The 20,956-nt window shown below is 41.6% G+C and overlaps 1 protein-coding gene across 8 annotated transcripts in view; it reads left to right on the top strand.

Annotated features, from left to right (window-relative positions):
* prdm16 (PR domain containing 16) overlaps window positions 1-20,956 on the top strand; it is a 225,842-nt gene that overhangs the window by 5,189 nt on the left and 199,697 nt on the right. The window contains exon 2 of one of the 8 annotated variants that reach the window (XM_060931488.1): window positions 7,954-8,034. The exons of the other annotated variants lie outside the window; for them this stretch is intronic. The gene's annotated coding sequence lies outside the window, so the exon portion shown is untranslated. The remainder of the gene's footprint in view (window positions 1-7,953; window positions 8,035-20,956) is intronic. 8 annotated transcript variants of the gene reach the window in all.

Raw genomic sequence — 20,956 nt, 5'->3', positions numbered from 1 at the left:
CTCAGGTGGAGTTGTTGGTTTTTTTTTCTTTTTTCTTTTTCTGTGTACTACATGCACAGACAGTGGGACTGCAGTACGTCATTTTCTGTCCTTCCCAAATCCCAATAGGTACAATTCCTCACTCGGGCAGTGTTTTGGCAGGTATACGCACATGCCTTAAAGATGACCTGAATGTCTTGCCGCTTTCCCTCTCCAAACGCAACAGTCTTTATTTGCTCCTGTACTTTTTATTTATTTATTCGTTTTGAAGAAAGAGATGTATATGCCGTGCAGCAGAGCAGGGCGCCAAATGCAGCCGAGTCAACACGGCCATTACAAAACAGCCATGTCTGAGCGCAAAAGGAGCTTATCATGTTACAGCCTACTCTGTCTGCTGCTCCTCAGCCATGGAAGTGGGACAGACTTCATGTTTTTTTTTTCATACTTTCTTTCTTTCTTTCTTTCTTTCTTTCTTTCTTTCTTTCTTTCTTTCTTTCTTTCTTTCTTTCTTTCTTTCTTTCTTTCTCCCAAACATGTTCCAGGATTTGCTTTCTCTTTCTTTGTGCAACTTTGTTTTATCATTCTTAAAGTGCATTTAAAATCCAAGTGAGCATTTTGTATTTCAGGTACAATAATTACTAGTAATTATTAGTTTATTAAAGTATAACTAATTAGTAATGAATTGCTCGTAATTAAAGTCTGTAATCAGTAAGTGAGCAATGGTTTTAAAGTTTTAAAGGTAGAAGTGGTAGTTTTCTTTAATATTAATTACAGTGAAATAGCAGGGTTTTTATTTAGATTGATTTGATGTACATTGATGCATGACTGCTTTATTTGCATTTTTGAGTGGTTTTTGCTGTTATTTGTGAAATGCTTTTAGTGAATGTTAAAGTTTATAGCATTTATTTTCAGAGTTGCTTGGTGGCATGTGACGACACGCACTGAACATCTGACACTGATAGGCTTACCTTTTCTTTTTGAAATGAAAACATCTACACTTTCTCACCCTCTTATTCATAAATACAGTGATGAACACATTTGACATTTAGTTTGGTTGTTTTTATTCCCATACATTTTAAAGTCGTTGCGAAGCAGAGCAAATGGAATAGACTGCAGTGCAGGTAGATGCTAGTTCTACGTCTGTAAGTTTAGAGTGCAAGCAAACTACTCCATTAAATTTAGGGAAGAAGTATTTATGTATTATGAAAGTAAATACTTGAATGTGTTCTACATGATTTCTTTTTTTCCATTTTTAAATTCAGAGTAACAACATACTACAACAGTTCCCACCCCCCAGACACCTGCATGTTATTTGACATCATCACACAAAATGTCTTTAGAAATCATAAAATACATGTCCATGTAGTACATATACAGCATGTATAGTCGAAAATTAATTCAAGCTTTTTATGCAGACGCCAAGCTAATGTAGCCACTGACTGACAGAGATCACCTGTTCAAACCCAGGCATGTTATTCACACCAATTAATGATAGGAAGGATCCCATAATCTGCAATGTCTGTGACTCTACTTTCCGAGCCTGATGCTAAAAGCCTATAATAAGTTGTTTGGATAGACGTCTGCGCTTCTAATATGGTTATTGACCTCTTGCACTACGAGCTACTTTAGTCCCAAGCTGCAATCGACAGAGTTTAGATTTGTTTGTTTTTGGCCCTCCTCAGCCCACGCTTCCTAGGACTCTTGAGATGTTGGCCTATCTCTCTCTCTCTCTCTCTCTCTCTCTCTCTCTCTCTCTCTCTCTCTCTCTCTAAGTGCATAGTTTTCTTGCAGCAAATCCTTGCCCAAAATCAAATTGCAGTATATAATAAATATGCAGTCAGGGTTAAATCGTTTGCCTTTCTTGTAGTGCATGTACTGTACATTGTATATATAATTACATTCACACTGCCTCCACATATATTTATTCCTTCGATCAAGTTTAAAAGGGAAATTATAAATCTCAGATCAATAGCTCAGACGTCTGGAAGCAGAGCCTATTGGCTGCATATCGAGACGTCAGCACTTCATACATGAGCATGAGCTTGGACTTGGAGCAAACAGAAAAAGAATGAACTCAAATTCATCTGGTCAGAGCTGCTGATTTTTGGCCCAAAAATGTTTCAGTGGCGTAACTCCAGCTTAGAAAGTGCAAGCACAAGGAAGACCCTTCTGGATGTCTATAGTGTGTCAAATTAATTTAAAACACTCATGGTTTGGGTCAGTGTATAATTGGTATAAACCTAATTAAATGTTAAATAACAAATGAATTGTAATTTTAATAAAATGAGAACACTTTTTAACCTTTGGTTAAATGTAATAATAATAATAATAATAATAATAATAATAATAATAATAATAATTATTATAATTATTATTATTATTATTATTGAACCTTGTTCTGTGTACAGTATAATTTTTTTCATGCACATTATACGAGTTATGTGAGCGCTGACAGAACAGAAAGTTATGATTGCTGTGAAGTTTGTATGCTGTTTAGTTACCAAAAAAAAAAAAAAAGGAGTGATAGGCTGTTAAAGTCCCAGACTTCATTTCTTAATCACTGATTAAAGTCATTTTAAGAAGACCACTTCTGGGTGATTACTGAAACCCCATTGGAGCTTTACAGGATTTTCAACATGTTTTTCAAGTATGACATTTTCATTCATGCATTCACCATTTAGCTCTTTTCTTCTTTATGCTAAGCTAAATATGAGTACTCTTGGGTGCACCCTGAGAACACTGACATATCCAGAAAGACAGGCTATGTTACTTTGATGTTCGCGTATAATGTTACTACGAAGCTTGTAGATGTTAATCTGGTGGCTGTTAGCTGACTAAACTACAAAATTATGCAAAAACATGGGTGCAAGTGTTTTGTATAATTTACATGTAAAAGATTCATTTGTTTTTACTCAGTGTCACCGTCCTTATATTAACCAGTAAGTGGTTTGTGAGTACTTCCTGCCACTCCCTTAATCTCGGATCTTCTACTGGTGAAGTGGTTTTTGGGCTATCTGTATTGTTTTGGATTCATGGCATTAAATAGCTGAGCCAGGCTTGTGTAAAATGAACACACTTCCTACAACACAAGAGGAATGGTGATTTTGCTGTGGGGATATTTATTTCTGCTTATCATCTCAGGCGTGATACATACACACACCCAAGCACACACAGACGAAACAGTAAGTCCCCTATTCTGACATTCCCATATTGGCGGGTGAGTCAGTATCCTCCCTGTCTTGTGGGTTGTGTTCGGACAGACGTGACTTCTTCAGCCTTTGATGTTTCATCCTTTGGTGATAAGAAAGTGAATGCCGTTCCCAATAGATCAGCTTCTCCAGAGGGACGCGGTTCGCTGTGTTGCTTTAAAGTCCGCCACAGATTACGTGTTCAAAGGGCCCGACTTTTATGTCTATCTCTTTCACTCATCTTCTCTCCTCCATATTGTGTCATTAGGAAAAGATGGGAATGCAATGTCCCAGGATAGGCTGAAATAATAATGTGTGTGTCTTGTAGAAGTGTTTTCTACTGAAACTGTGATCAAGAAAGTGCCCATCATCCCAGTAACTATTGTTTCACAACAACAACAACAACAGGAATGGATTATATTATACTATCTATTGTTATTATTTAAATTTTTCTATTTTTCTATTTTAATTCCTAGTTATGGATGTAGGAATCCACTGAATCTCTGGTGACATTGTTAGTGAAATGTTGAGAAGGGGGTTTTTAGGGGGTGTCAACCAAGCATTTTAAGATGGCCTATTAACTCCAGTGCCATGGTAACAATGCAGCAGCTCGCGAAAATATTGAATTGCAACAACATCCCAATGTGTAAATGTGCACCGGTGCTCAGAACACAGGCTTCTGAGTGATGGGCGACAAATGGTGACCGAAAGCCGGGAAAGGACTGAAACCGCATATCACCACATTATATTGTGTTCCAAAATTGTACACCAACACTGGTTGCTATCTTAGAGGCCAAAAAGTTTAAAACATCAGTACTAAAAATAGTATATCAAAATAGTACAGCACTATTTGATGACTAGGTGACGGTAATAAGAATTACTTTGCCAAACTACAGTATGTAGTAAATAATGCTGTAACATGCAGGTCTGATGTATAGCTCTGTTGTCAGCCCTTCTGTGGTCTGAGTCTGCTTAATGATTATCAACCCGTGATCAATTAAAAAAAAAAATCAGGCATAACTTTACAGTAATGGAACTAGCTTGACATGTTTTAATATGGTTTATAGCAAACAGTCATCTGTTTACAGGTGTGAAGATGGTGGGCATTAAGGGCTGCCATCAAAGTTTGTGCTCATTGCTTCGTCCCGTCTTCTCACTCTTATGTTTGTGACAGGTGGCATTAGCAAGAGAGGCCTGTTGAATTCTGGAAGTGTCTGTAGTTTGGCTGTATGTCAGTAGCTGTCTGCACACACACACACACACACACACACACACACACACACACACACACACACACTGTTCTGTTTGCTCCCTTTCCTTCGTTTTGCTCTGTGAACTGCATGTTGGCATTTGTGCCTCTTTTCCGACTGCTGTCCACTTCTTCAATTCCTTTTCTTTCTTTGCTCTCTTTCTTTTCTGCCCCTTTATTTCACTCACTCTTCCTCTGCTCTGGAAGCCTCAGTCCAGGCCTTTGAAAGGATGCGGCAGCTTTATCCACCCCAATAAAAGATGCCATAGTTTCCCTTTTCCTCTCCTTTCTGTCCTCCCTTTGCGGCTCCTGTAGAAGTGCAAATTGTTACCCTCTGAGGAGCTATCCTCCTGCTTCAGAGGGTCCCAATCCGGCTTGCTAATTACGGAGAAGATTCTGCCCTGACGGAAAAGGCTGCGATTCCCACCACCACCTGGCCTTCTTTTCTTGTCAGCTTTGATGGCAGACACCCCCGGCACCCCTCAGTACCACCCCCCACTCTTTCCCCTGTCCTCCCATACCTCACTTTTCTCTCCCTTGCTCATTAATAGGGGTTTTGAATTGCTTTCTGACCCTGACAAACTGCTCTTGTTGAAAAGGAGATGAGAGGAGGATGGGGGGAGGGTGAAGGAATGGAAATGAGGAGGAGAGAGAGAGAGGACAGGAGGGGTGGATGAGGGTGAAGGCGGGAATTCAGGGGGCAGGGGGCTCTAGTCATATGGTGTCTTTGTGAAAGTATGTAGCAGAGGTCTGTTATCATTATTTTGGAGTATTTTAGTCCTTCCAAGGAACTCTACCCCCTGACCTTGCCCTTGTCTTCAAAGCTGGACAGAACAGAATGTTATAATAATAAAAAAAAAAGACAGAAAATGTGACCATTTGTGAAGCCAAGTTCCACCTGTAGGTGATGGACAGAAATGAAGCTGTAAACTTTGTAAACTGCCTCATATTCTTTCTCAGACCCTCTATTATTACTTCTTTTTATTGACCTCACCTGCTAACAGGAAAGGCATATAGTGAGCTCTTTCCAGATTTTTATTTATTTTTTCCCCCCAACACGATTTGGAAAGAGCACGGCTCCAGGCTACCGGGTTTGATCCTGACCTCAGGTTACTGTCTGTGTAGTTTTCCATGTTCTCACATCTCTGTTTGAGATCTTTTCATCAGGTCTCCTGGTTTCCTCGCACCTCCCCAAAACATGCTCGTAGCATGTTGAACAGTCTGTGCTAAATCGTCCCTAGGTGTACGCGAGTATGGGAATGTGTGTGCACGGTGCCTGGCAATGAACTGATATTCCATCCAGGATGTATTCCTCTCTAGTGCCCAGCATTCCTGGGATAGCCCCTGGATCAATGGTGTTTGTCAGCCTATGTGTAGGAAAGAGGGCAGTTGTGCTCACTTCCAAGCATGTTGAGTTGCCCTCTGACATTGCATTGCCCTCCCAGGTTAGTAGCTGCCCTGTTGCTATCAAGAATTAGCAAATGGGTGGGAATTGGGGGTGGGGGGGGGGGGGGGGGATAAATTGGCTTTTGGTTCAAGTGAGTTCAAAAATAAATTCACAATGCAAACTTTTTTCACCATGATAAGGTTTATTAAATGGTATACCAATTTCTTAGCTATATACATTTATATGTATACCCTAATATATTTTTTAGATATAGCAACCCCGGGCGGCACGGTGGTGTAGTGGTTAGCGCTGTTGCCTCACAGCAAGAAGGTCCGGGTTCGAGCCCCGTGGCTGGCGAGGGCCTTTCTGTGCAGAGTTTGCATGTTCTCCCCGTGTCCGCGTGGGTTTCCTCTGGGTGCTCCGGTTTCCCCCACAGTCCAAAGACATGCAGGTTAGGTTAACTGGTGACTCTAAATTGACCGTAGGTGTGAATGGTTGTCTGTGTCTATGTGTCAGCCCTGTGATGACCTGGCGACTTGTCCAGGGTGTACCCCGCCTTTCGCCTGTAGTCAGCTGGGATAGGCTCCAGCTTGCCTGCGACCCTGTAGAACAGGATAAAGCGGCTAGAGATAATGAGCTGAGATTGCAACCCCACCATTTATTTGTTATCATATGTATAGCCTCTTTAAAAGCTACTAATCAATAAATGACTCTCATTGCACTCCAGCAATCCAGAGGGGAGAGAGAGAGAGAGAACATAGCTCTGGGAGCAAAACAAATTGCTCTGTTCTACACTTGGACTCTATGACATTATCAGCTGGGACGTCCCCAGACGAGAGCCTTGCGCGAGATTAGCATCCTCCACAAAGGGCAAAGGATGTACTGTACTGGCGAGACACCTCAGCCCTCATCCACTTTCAAGATAATCATTAACTCTTACTCACAAAGACATTCACCTGTCTGCCGCCTAACGCAGCACTGTTTGTCTTGTTCGCAATATGGAGAGAACACGTGACGCAACAGGAAGTGCTTGCGTGTTTTCAAACCCTTCCTGGTAACACCTGATTTATCTGGAGGTGGGCCAAGAACACACAGCATGCATTGTCTCCAGGACTAATCATAAATGTACATTATTGGCACATTTATACAGTCGTTCATTAAGAGGAAGAAGGCGGGCTCACCTCAATCACACTTCCTACTGCTTTCTCGCTCATGTATCTAGGAAGCTTTGTAAATGAGTTTTTTTTAACATGATAGCTTAGTGCCCAGTAGACATGAATGTCACAAAGAAACAAGCTATGTACTCAATGACTTTTGCTCTCTCTCTCTCTCTCTCTCTCTCTCTCTCTCTCTCTCTTCTCTCTCTCTCTCGCTCTCCATGCATCCAAGTCAAGCCACATCCTCCAGCTAAACATAAAATGAAGATCCGGTTTCTGCGTTGTGTTTTATGAGCGGTTAGAATGCCAGCCTGTGTGGCTTTTCGTCCGCTCCCGAGTTGACCATTCGCAAATGTCTCTGAGGTTTTCTTGAAGATGTCAATTAAAGTTTTTAATTGGGGCCAAGTTATTTAAAACAAATGTTTTCCTTCTGAAGACAGCTCTGTCAGTTTTTGGACACTGGACACTGCAGTTGCTTTTAATGGGACGGCGTGTGACCAGTATGTGACCACTTTTAAACTTTCAAATCCCTAACCATGTGCATTTGATGTATCATACCACCTGAAAAGATGAAAAATTTTGGGAAAACAGTACAAAAAAATGTATACTAATACAAAATGTATATTTGTCTGTTTTAGGTGTCAATATATCAAAAAACTGATTTTGCTGAAAAAAGAAAGAAAGAAACTCAGTCAGGAGCATTCTCATTATTCTATTGTGGTGTTTCTGTTCATCTTTTGTAACACTGAGATATGAGCATATATTACTATTATGTAAGGAATAGAACAAGAAAAGGTGTGCTGCTTTCAAAAAATAGTCAATGGCAGATTGGCCCTAATTTTCCAAAAGTATATATTTTTTAATTTCTAAAATGACTTATAGTTATAATAATAATTTATAGCTATTGTTGAATATCTATGAAATAAGTTTGCTTATGTTATAACAGCTATAAACAGTCATTCCCTTACCAGACTTTCTTTTTCTCTCTTGAAGGAAGTAAGATGCAACAGTTTTTCATGTTACCAAGAAACCAGAAAGCGCAAAATCCTCTGTCGTGAAGACTCTCCCATGGTGGTAAATGTCTCCTTACAGAATGTATCATGCATGATCATGTCAACAATTTCACATTTTACTTTGTAAAATAACAACACCGTTTTAAATCTGTTTTTTATTAATGTTGATTATGTCGAGTGTCCATCAAGTCCCTGTGTACATTGTTACTACAGAACTAATATTGTAATAGAAAGACCACACTGATATAAATAAAGACCCTGACTGGTCTAACAGTCAGCATTATGGTCAGAGCTGCTGTTATAGAAAATTAACCAAGACCGTCTGACTAATCAGAATTGAGAATCCAATAGCAGTGGATAGAATTCAGAGAGAATTGAGAGAATGAGGGTGAGTGCTTCTAAAATATTTGTTTTATTGTGACATCAGAGACCTAACACCACTTAGAGTAATTGGCTTTCGCGAAGTGTAGGTCGACACATTATGGGCGCATGCTCCCCTTGTGGTTCCTGTGCCACCTGAGATCATTTAGTGACCTTTTGTTTGCTATTCTTCTCTGTTTGACTGACATATTTAGAATGGCAGGAGGTCATAGGGCTTGGATACGCTTTGGTTTAGAGCCCACAGGTTGCCCTCCTCCCTTATTGCATCCATAATGGGAATTAAGCTCAGATACATATATGTTTGACAGATGAGTCGGTTAATTATCCTGATGCACTGACATTTGGATAACTGAATGTCCTTCTGTATTGGTTATCCAAACGTTTAGCAATTTGGTGGAAGCAATATGTTGTGCAGCAGGTATCAATAAAATAAAGAAGATGGAAAAGCCAGTAGGTGTAATATGCAACAGCTAACATTCCTTACATCCCTGTTTACTACTTCCATCCATCCTTATCCTGTGCAGGGTCGCAGGCAAGCTGGAGCCTATCCCAGCTGACTATGGGCGAGAGGCGGGGTACACCTTGGACAAGTCGCCAGATCATCGCAGGGCTCGTTTACAACTTTTTCTTTTGAATTTTCATCAGTTCTGATGTTAACAGGCTTTTACACTGTAGTCCGGTTGCTGTCTTTCTCTTGCGAGTTTTTGTTTGTTTGTTTTTGGGATACTTGGTGGCCTGACAAATACAAGGTTATTCAAATCTCTCAGAAGAACAATGCATCAGTCTGGGAATTTAACTTTTCATACCTTAACAAATATCATTCTACATACAGAGGGTGGGTCGTCCTTGATGAGACTTTTTTTGCTTCTAATATGGGTCTAGTATTCATGAATTAGTCAAGGTGTAACATTCCACAATACTGAAACGACTGTCAGTTGATGCTCTAGGAAGTGCTCCACATCTCAAGTAGCCAAAAAACACTAATGTGCTGAAAAGATAGCATTCCTTCCATCTTCACAGCGTTCATGTCAGCACTCAGCTCTTTAATTAAAACAAGTCAGTGGATTCTCCTGCTTTCTTTTGACACCTCTGTATTTATCTACCGGACCTGGCTCAGGGCAAGACCTGTGCAAAAGAGAAGAGTTTTGTTTTAAGAGACTTGCCTTTGATGCCCAGTTTCTCCTGCAAACGAAAAAAAAAAAAAACCCTGCTGCCACATCTGACTCGAGTTTGCTGGAATAACAGCAAATGTTTGTCTTGTATTGTATGGCACGCTGTTTGAGAAGCAATAAAGCCCTTCTTCCAGTGCCTAAAGCGCCTCTTAATAAAATACTCAAGAATAACTCCTTTACCTTAATCACGACCATGGATTAAATAGCGGGAAATTAGGAGCAGACCCCCATGGCTTTCTCTGTGTCTCTCAATGAATCTTTTATGTGGCTGTTTTATCATAGTGTCATCTTTATTCAATTGATATGAGCAATGTGATGAGATCTTTGTCACAAGGGTCGATCAGGAGGGGGTAAAACGCTACAAACCTGCTCGTTGACTAATAAGAGTCCTGCTGGTAAAAGGTCAAGGGTGTGTGTGCTTACTAGGGTGAGTTTAAGAGCGTGTGTAGAGTTGTGTGTCAGTCTGCACGTGACAGGGACGAATGCGAGATGCGTTTATAGTAGCAACAAAACTCTACAAACTAAATCAGCAGCATTGAGTGAATAATCAAACTCCATGGTAGTGCACCAGGAAAAATGGAACCTAATACTCAATTCTTAGAAAACCACGGAGCTTAATACTTCCTGCTATCCCACAAAGCTATAGTGAGTTTTGAGAAGAGTGTGCGAGAGAAGAGTTCTCTGTCACAAGCACATCCAAACGTGACAACTTTGGTTTGCAGGAATTTCATTTTGTTCCCTCATGTATCTTGAACTGACCTTCGACACTTCTGCCTGGAAAAATATGTAAACGAGGACCTTAGAAAGGAACACAGAGGAGGACATTGTGTGTGTAAATGGGACGTTCAGCGTGTGTATGAGTTTGTGTGGAGTTTTTCTAGCGTTAAGAGAACTTTTTGAAATCAGCATTGGAATATGGTGGACATGTGTCCATGTGTGTTTTGGTGTGCTTGAGATGACGAGCTTGTGTAGTGGTGAAACTGAGTGTTCACACGATGAAAGTGCATAAATAAATCTGTTTTTATTGGCTGTGGGAGTCATGCCTTGAGTCAAGTGTTTCAGTGGAGAGAGAAAAGCGCAAATACGACTTGTTTATTTTCAGGCCTGCAGGTGTCTGCTAATGGCTTATTGGTTTAAACGACTAGCTCACGTCTCGCCAAACAACTGCCAACTGATGCTGGCGGAGTTGTGTAAATGTGTGTATATACTTGATTTCAGTTTTTTTCCCCCCTTCAAGACATGAAGAGATGTTCTTTCTTTATGTAAAAAAAAATCCAAGAAATATTCACATACATAATCAGTCAAAAATCATAGATTATCTTGACAGTTCATAATAGCCACAAATATGTTGAAAATCAAGAGAGCTTCCTGACTTGGGACAATTTCAAATATTTGTGTTTGATCATCTTTTCCAACCAAATAATCTGTTTTCAATCAGAAACAATACGAGACAAGACATGAAGTTTTAATGAAAGAACATGCAGTGGGTTTTTTTTTTGCAAATGCCATTAATCATAATTCCTCAATGTTATTTTAACAAACACCTGTGCTCCACTGGAAAGTACAGCCATGTCACAGGCAGGCAGGACAGCAGAGTTTCAGCTCGGGATGAGCTCATCACTCTGCAGGCGCACCACAACTGTGCACTGTCACCTGTCATTCTGATAATTTCAGTACATGTACAACACAGCTAAGGGAAATCTTCATGTTACCCCCTGGCCTCCACTGTCAACTCTGACGTACTCAATGCACAGCAATGACCTAGTAACAGCTATCTGCACGCAAGAACACCATTAATTGAAAGTGACCTTGTCAACTTCCTTACTCAAGAATCAATCACAAGATTTGTGTCGATCCCCCCCCCTCCAAACTTTTTTTCCCCCAATGTGGCTGCAAAGCTTGATTCAATTATGGTGTGGAGGCCTGTCCTCAGATGTGGGGTCCGTTTCCAATCGAACCAGGAGGTCATGCTTCATGTTTCACAATGTCATGACAGACTCTCTGAACAGTTCTTGGAGGAGGCGGGGGTCCACAACTGGTTTTGTTTCAGCATTTTGGTTGTGAGTTTAGCCACCCCCCCCATTCTTAAATTGGATTCCCAATCAGGTTAGTGTCTGATAGCGTCCAGGGTCTCTGGTAAGGCTTTGAAGTGCAGGAACTCTGTCTGCCCGCCTCCAGCTGGAGCGCCTTATCTGTTGCACTAGGGGACTATTGTTTCAATCAGCCAGACATTGTTAATTACCCTTTTCATTGGGGTAAGAGGTAGGTAGAGACAAATCCAATTTGGCTGCACTTATGTTTGACCTCGGACACTGCCCCGGGTCCATGTTTCGTGTCGGTCTTGTATTATATGGCTTCTGGAAAGTTCCTCTATGTTAAAAAAAAAGAAAAAGTTGTCTTATGGAACTCAGATTGTGTGGAAACAAATTGTAAGCCAATGCAGTGTCAATGCATACTGTGAGACATCATAATAAACATTCGGCTCTCTGTGCGACAGCATCCGATTGAGCTCGCACTATAGGCAGCCAAGAAAAATGGGGCTTTAAGCAACAAAGACTTAGTGGACTGGCTGCAATGTGTTTACAGTTGATCCAACGGAATTGGGAGGGGTTAAAAGGGGGTGCCCAAGGGACAGCGAGTCCTCCTGAAAGGGGCTATTCTTCCTTCATTGAGCACATCAGCTTGTACAGCTGTTGAAGCAGTGAGGGCAATTATCGCCCGTTTACCACTGTTGACTTAGCAGCGCTTCTTCTGGCCATCTTTTGAACATTTTCTTTCTCCAGGGTTTGTTTCTAGGAGATTCAACCCTTCTTGGAGGTGGATGAAGTGTTTGTGGTTTATCTGTTTTATTAACATCTGGCTAAAATGACTTAAGCCTGCACCACCTTACACAAAAGGGATGAATGGAGATCATCATGGTGCATAATGTCCGTGCAAGGCACTTTTTTTTATATTTCTGCTAAACAAAACAGTCTGTCTTGTGTGAAGTTTGGACAGAAACACATTCCACATTTGCCTCAGTGTGTAAACTCATAATAGACTTGTGTTGTGCCATCATAAATAATCAATTCACAAGCGGAAGAATCTGATGCAGTTGAAAGCTACAGTTTTAGTTTAACTACCAACTGACTCTATGTGAAAAGAGACAAATATTTCATGCGCCATAAAATAAAAGTTATCATACTGTATATCATTGTGACTTATTCCTCTGTACCACAGAGAGCTTTTTTTTTTTGCCATAATAGCAATATTAATCAATTTATACAATATATTTTGTAGACTGGAAAACATTATTCAGAGAAAATTCCTTCGTATCACAGAATCTGTCATGTTACAACTAGTATGCAATGGATCGTTTTCCACTTGTTTAATGTTTTGATGACCCTGAGTGTATGGGCTATTTTGTCATCTGAGTGGTAGTTTTGTGTGTATGGTGTTGGAGTGATAGTTTTCTTACTTGAGTTGATAAGCCTGCTGCTCCATCAGGGACAATGTGTGGGTGGAAGTAATGGTTCTTACAAAGGTGGCAGAAGGGCAAAGAGACATTTCCCGTGTGTGTGTGTGTGTGTGTGTGTAAGTGGACGCATGCGCGTATATTGGCTTGCCTCTGGCGTCCTGCTCAACTCTCACCCAAATTAAACCTCAGCAGGTCACTGCCCAGAGTTTACCCACCTCTCTCTCTCTCTCTCTCTCTCTCTCTCTCTCTCTCTCTCCACTTTGTTTCCCCCTGCCTGTGAGGAAAATGTTCATTTTTGTGGCTTAGGTTGGCTTTGGTAACCTACTAAAGCACAGAATTCAACCACTGACTTTAAATCCAGTAAATACAGCCCTGTGTCTTTTTAAACTCTTATCTTCTATCTTCACTAACACTTTTTTTTTTGCTCTGTTTCCTGCTTTTAATATCATGGTTTTGTTACAAATCCCTTCTGGTTTTAATGCCATTCTTCTGGGTAATGTGGGTGGACAGTTCAACTTGACATCCATGTGGGGGCATATGGCTCATTTGAGTTCAGCGGACACAAGCGAAAGAATAAACAAAGCATTGCCATTCAGGTTCCAGGTCATTTTTGGCCCATGCAAAACCCATTTCCCAGTCAACCCAAATAGCCCCGCTTTACTCCTGTCCAGAGGACGCTTGCAATAGAGATGCCTATCTGATCGGAGCTCCAAAATGAAACATGTCATAGCAAATTATGGCCATGTTTTTTGAATTACTTAGCCAGGCCAAGTATAGTCAGGGAAAGTGTGTGTGTGTGTATATGTGTGTGTGTGTGTGTGTGTGTAAGAGAAAGAGAAAGAGTCGGTGTTTTCTCTGGAACAAATAATATCACCATGGCTGACTCATGGCCTGTGCAAATGAGGAATGATGAGCAGAAGCCCAAGTCATTCCTTTCAGGCTATGTTTGGAGCATCATTTACTGAAACTGGCCCGGGCCTCAGCGCAATAATAACCACATCCTCCAAGCATCTTCAGCGCTGCCTTGTTTTTATAGCTGGGAAAAGGGACGGGTGAGGGCTCGTTAAGGCGCAGACTATTTCGGACGGAGAAAGGGGTGCAGCGAGAGGGAGCAGTGCCACGAAAATAGTCATCCTGATAAAAACGGCGCGAGAGTTCTCCAAACCCGTTCTGCCACAGCAAGACGGTGACTAGGCCAGCTGAAACGCAGAGTTCTCATAAGCAGCCAAAAATGAGAAGAAAAAAAAGAAGGAACAACAGAAGACATGGAAAACTTGCTGTAAAGGAGATGTGTAGAAGTGAAAGATTTGAAAAGAAAAGTTATGAACAACCAAATTTTTTTTTTTTGCTGTTTCTTGTTCTTTACTGGATGTCATGTCACTCATCCAAACCATTTTGCACTCAGTCATGTTCAGGTTCCTACAACCAAAATAAGCCGATTTTGAAATTCTGTGGCATATGACTGAGTGCCAGGAGAAAGGGAAGATAGATGGATGGACTCTGACAGAGTGGAAGAGTGAGGAGGAGGGGAGGTTGGAAGTAGAAGAGTGGGGGAGCATGGCTGGGGGTCATTGTTATCAAAGCTGGTAATAGGTTCTTGACCCTTTCTCTGAGAAGGCATTTTCTGAACGCTGGGGGTGAATAGATTGGAAGGGGTGCGATTTGTGGTGAGACACCAGCAGGTATGAATGCAGGCAGGGATTTCCTGCAGGAACAATGCCAAAGCATTTCTTGTTCCCCATCACATGTAGTTCTCAGTTAGATTCCATTCACCTGGCCAAAGGCACTGAAATACTGGCTTGAAGAAGGTCAATCCCTAAAAACGGTACCATACAATACGATTAATTGTGTTCAAATGAGAATTTGTACGCATTATACATATATCATTAGACAAAAACTCATAGGCATTATACGATCCAGTATTGATGGGAAACTATTTCACTGTCAACTTATATAGAATATGACACAAAAAAAAAGTCAGCTGAGATGCCGCAGCCAAGCTCAGAGACAAATATTTAGATTCCAAAATCACTGGGACTCGTCTCTTTTTGCAGCTACAAGCTTGCAATGGCAGTGCTGTGGGTCTCTGTCCAGCCTCGTGGTCAGGAGGCGTCCGCATCCCAGGCTGAGATACCCATCTGGGGTTTGTCATCTTAGACATCTGCCTGTGTCTTTTCCCTTCTTTCTGTAATTAGAGGAATATTTATTTTCCCTCACTCCCAGCATGGGAATACACTACATCATGTGGGTTGGCTTTTTGGATTTTCGGAGGAATACAAAAATACTGTAGAAGCGCAGGGTTTGTTATTTTAAAATTGTTGTATTGACTGACAGGAGTATGGTAGATTTTAATACGATTCAAATGCAGAGAACTTGAGGATTATGAATGTGTGTGTGTTTAAATATACAAAAATAACAGCGAGTGTTTACTCACTGTTACTTTCACTATGACTGAGTCTAAAGCATTGTCCTTTTGGAACGAAGCCAAAATATGTCATCTGTGTATATCTCTCATACATGCTCACTTAATAGCCTTCGATCAATATTGCTCAATATCTGAGATCATGCATATTTTCTATACCCATTAAGCATATTGTTCCTCACCCGATTGGCAAATCCTGAGTTGAGATATATGCCAGGCTGCCTGGTATAAATCAAAATGTAAATGGAATAGGGTTGATTTTGCTTTGGCATTTGAGATGCTCAGTTCAGCAAAGGCTATGATTGGTGCTCAGCTGGTGATAACAGAGAGACCTTCTTGGGGGAAAAAAAGGCTCCAGAAGCATTGCACCTTCCTCTTGTGTCTATTCTTTCTTATTACTCATTTTTAAAAGAAAGACACATGGGTATCGTTCTGGCTTAGTGGCTGTCTTCAGCATCGTGAAGCCCAGAATTCTGTCCAAGAGGCCCCTAGATGTCTCTCTCATCTTGTGCTCTTCTGTATTTTTCAATTCTGTGTAGTTTTGTACTCTTTTACTATGTCCTCTTATTTGTCATTCTCTCAATTTCCATCCTTTTTACTGACTCTTTCCTTCCCAGATTTATATGCTTCTCTCTCTCTCTCTCTCTCTCTCTCTCTCTCTCTGTGATAGTGTTTCTTAACCTTACCCAGCATCTGCATGTTCAGGGCCCTGAATGAATTTGGCACACAGAACTACTTCTTTCTTCCTCATTCTCATCCTCTCTTTCTTGCTCCCCTGTGCTGTCCCTCTCTCTTTCCCTTTCCATCCTGGTCCGCCTTTGCCATTCTCTGCACAAATGCAGACGATTCACTGAAAATGAGAGATAATGGCCAGCATCCAATCGGTCCGTGCTAATCAGTGTGCATCGTGGGAAAAGCCCAGGACGAGGGGTGAAAAACACGCCATTGTCTGGAGGAGATTAAAGTCTCCGAAAAGCCTGCATTGTCTGTGGAGGGGATAAATCTTCCTGCTGTCACTCAAAGCTGAATTAAATTCTCCTTCGTTTCTAAAAGGGGCTTATCTCTGCTCAATAGCTTGTTGCACTACAAGCAGAAAGGAATGTATTGGGTGAACTTGTGTTGCTGACACCTTATGAAGAACAAAAAAAAGGGACCTAAGGACCAAAAAAGAAGAAGAGAAGAGAAGCAAAGTGCTGTCGAGCTCAGGGCCTGAAAGAGGATGTGCTTTTGGGTAGATTGGGATCATGATAGCTCTGGGGAAAGAAGGGGGGAAACGTTCAGGGCATTTGATTGACTGTGGTCAGGATTTAGTGGGACGGAGAGAGAGAGAGAAAGAGAGAGAGAGGAATATTCATCCCCTTCTCTTTCTGCACTGAGCCGTTTCCCCTAGCCCTCTCTTGCTGGTGCCAAGGGGCTCTTGGAAGCACGTTGTGGGCCGGAAAAGGGATCTGTCCCTGGCACAGTTGGCCTCAATGTGGTGGCAGCGTTTGAAAAGCTCTCGGCCGCATCACTTTATCTGTCCTCCAGCAAGCGGCCCTCGCCAAATGCTGCTCCCTCACACGGTTCTCTTTATCCGCTCTCCAGCAGGGCAACCATGCCAAATACTGATCCTTCACACCAGAGCCTTGGACGGACCCTTATGTACCTTGCACATTTAAAACAGAACCCCGTAAAAGGCCGCAAGAAGAAAAGCATAGGAAGAAAGGAAGAAAGGAGGAGATATAAAAAAGGAACTTCTGCAGACACTGCCTCAAACGTTGGTGTCCCATTTTTCTTTGGCCCTTTTCTGTGTCCTGACGAAGAGTGGAAAGGAAAAGATATTGATGATACACACAACAAAAAAACACGAAAGAAAGAAATAAAGAGGGAACGTGAGTAAGTTAGAGACCAAGGAGGAAAAAAAACAAGCCTATTCTTCACCCCCCGCTGTCTGGTCCCTAAACAGGATTTTCCGCTTGCCGTTTGAGCAATTCAGTGTTGTTGTTTATGTCCACTTTTAATTCTCTCCTTTCACAATCACTGGGCTGTGTTCGCGCGAACTTTGCTCTGGGCAGCCTAAACTTGGCTCCTTAACAAGCAGGCTTACACCTGCTTACAGGATTAAATTAATTAGCACGAAACAGAGATCCGAGGAAGGGGAGGGAGGAGGGAATAAGCACAATGAACCAACAAAGCCATTGTTGCCCAGTCATGGTATCCTCCAAAGCAGATCCATGGTGTTTTGTTTTGTTTTTTTAAATTTTTTTAAAGCGCTAATGGAAGTTTGACCAAAAAAACAAAAAACAAAAAAACAAACAAACAAAAAAAACAGTGGACTGGTTTGTTTGGGTGTGTGAGCTCTAGAGGTCAGAGGGGACGGTCACTGTGGACTAACACACTGATGAGCAGAATGTAAGGAGGAGGCTATGTGTATGTACAGAAATTTAGACATAACTTTTCTTCCAGACTTATAGTTTTCTCCCAGAGCTGAAGTGTGAGTTTTTCGTTATATGGAAATAAAATATATGACATTTTTGCATTGCAAATGTAACATTTTGCATTGCAAAAATATAACTGTCCAAATGAAAAGATGTAACAACACTGAAATTAAGAATAAAATTAATGATAAAAAATTCATTGTTCATTGACTGCAATAGGTTTTACATTGAACTTCATTATTATATAAATACATGAATGATTGTGCTCCTTCAAAGACTAGAAAATAACGCAATGATGTTTGACTATATTGGCATTTATGTATATCAGTGAATGACGAGGGAATATACAATAACTGTCTTACTAAGGTATTAATTATCTCAGTGACTGTGAAGCTTTCTAGATATTTAAAGGTTTATTTAGGATAACTGTTTTTACATTTCTTTCTCTTTCAACTAGCCAAGCCCCGTTGGTAAGCATGTACCCACATCTGTACCCTCCTCCATAGGCTGAAGGCTCTTTTATTTACTCTTTCACAAAGAGGTCAGAGGGATGGTAGCATAATGGAGGACAGGATAGGCAGTTCCACCTCTGTAATTGGTTGCAGATGTCGAGACCATGCCCTTGTCATGTCTTTAGTCACAACCTTGACGTTCGCTAGGCCTCCAGTGACTGGGGCAGATGTGAGGTCCGGTGTATAAACTCAAACGTGTGTGGTTATTTAGATCTGCTTATTTAGCTCTCTGTCAGGCCTTTGCGGTTGTGGTAACCATTTTTAATGTTTAAGAATTTATAATTGTCTCAAAAAGCGCTTTGGGCCCTTTGTTGTTCAGCAGGCCAGGTTACAGCCAAGGTTATTCACAAGACTTTGAGGGTCATTTGATTCTCAAGAGTGCATGTCCCTCTTACTTAGCTGTAGGCTGTGTGTGTGAGAGAGAGACATAGAGAAGGAGAAAGAGAGAGAGCGAGACAGACAGACACAGCGATACTGAGACAGATCACTTGAGAAGGATGTGACACGGAGCCACTTGACCCGCGCAGATAACCATGGTGTTGTCAGCATCTGCCTCCACTAGCGGATCTTAGACCAGGTATTTTTTTTCTTCAGTAATGGCTAAAGGCAGGAGTTAAAGGGACAGTTCAACCGCACCGTGACTACCAACGTCATTTTGTTCTTGATTGACTCTTCATTTTGATCATTTGTGAGAAAGTGGCTCTCTTAACACCCACTAATGAGATGTTGCATTGCTAGGCTTCATTTATATCACAGAAGGTTGTCGATTATGCCTGTTTAATGTAGTGACCAACAGAAGTTTTTGATTACACCTTAAAATTCATATCAACACAAGGTAATGACTTTCACATACAACCAAAGCTTGTTGGCTATAACAAGTCTTAATTTGCCTGTGCTGAGGTTGAGGAACAGTGAATCAGGACTGTGTAGCCTGTGGTCAGTGGCAGCGCAATCACACATAGTGCATCGCTATACATGGAATAGCTAGCTAGTCTTGGCAGCACTGCTTTTCACATCTGCTGGAATCTTTCATATGGAGGAACCACCTTTATAGGGCACTTTATTTAGTTATGAAAGAGGTAGGATCTTTTGATCAAAATGTTGCTTTTCTGTTCAGGAATGAAAATAGGGTACGTATGGCCTGTAAACTGCCAGACATGTTTGCTGTTTGCCAAGGTTATGGTCAAGCTGTGTGTGTGTGTGTGTGTGTGTGTGTGTGTGTGTGTGTGTGTGTGTGTGTGTGTGTGTGTGTGTGTGTGAGAATATGGGCAGCTGTGAGTCACTCTGGCCTTCAACATCATGGCAGCTGTCACCTGTCTTCTGTCACCTAGGTGGCTTACACACACACACACACACACACACACACACACACACACACACACACACACACACACACACACAGAGGGTCAATAGCCCCTTGTTAGAGATGTACCTGAAAGCTGTGCATTAACTCTGTAAAAAAGCCATAGAAACTTGAATATTAATGTTAAGCATGCTAATGCATTTGACATGCCTTTCTTACCAATATCATCGTGATGTCTGATGGGTACCCACGCTCATGGCAGAGGAAGTGTTAACTCAACTGGAACGGTTTTTGTCCTTCAAAAAGGAGGAGAAGAAAAAAGGAAGGGGGAGTGAGAGAACACGGCTAACAGGACTAGTCACGGCAGCCCTGATCCTGTCAGGTATTCACACCATTGTCAGTCCATATAACAGCCAGCCGTCCGTCCGTCATCCCCGCGGTCAGACGCCTAATCTGCCCTTTGAATGCGTGCTCTGGAAAAAAGCAGCCCCGGCGACACGCCGATTCTCCATTCACTCTCCCCTGCCGAATGCAATCACTGGACAACCCCGCAATAACGCTCTCCCCCACCCGACCTCCCTTTGAAAAACAAAATAAAGGTGGTGGCCTCGTCATGCTTAGTCCCGCCAAGATAAATCATGCACTCCAAATTAACTCCCATTCAAAGGGACAAAGGGAGAACAAGGCGTCCGCGCATGGCCGAAGCGCTCTGAAGGCACTATGGCTCGACTTCGATAAATGTCAAGGCGGGTAATTTTAGAGTTCTGATTAAAATCTTATCATGGCAGGAAGTTAATGGAAAAGAGTTAATAAGGGGGAAAAAAACCCCAGTGATGGCTTCTGCCGTACATCCATACATGAGGCCCCTCTTAAATTGGCCTCACACAGGTACTCACCATTCTTCTCCAGCTCAAAGGAGCAACATGTCCAAAAAGTGCCTTCCCAATCCCCCAAGAAGACAAAACCAAGCTTAGGCACTGAACAGGTGATCTTCACTGTCTTGATTTTTTTACTACTTAATTCAAGGTAGCAATTAAGTACAGTACATGATTCAACATGAATGAATGTCCCATGCAGCAATCCATAGTCCATGGTGACATCTTTATGATTTATTATATGCCAGTATCCAGGGTAACTTGGCCAAAACAGATCAAACTGCCAATCCCATCTAAACAGTAACAGTGAAATCTGCAGAGTTAAATGATGGTGTTCGTTTGTGTCTGTATGGACTTAAATAAACATTCATTCAAAGCTAGACCTTTTACAGTGTTTTTTTTTTTTTTACGGCCTGCTGTAAATCAGAATGTTTGCCTGCATTT

Source organism: Neoarius graeffei, chromosome 10, assembly GCF_027579695.1.
Source record: "Neoarius graeffei isolate fNeoGra1 chromosome 10, fNeoGra1.pri, whole genome shotgun sequence".
Taxonomy (NCBI): Eukaryota; Metazoa; Chordata; class Actinopteri; order Siluriformes; family Ariidae; genus Neoarius; species Neoarius graeffei.
Note: the sequence above shows the minus strand (reverse complement) of the source record. Positions and strands in the feature narration are given on the sequence as shown.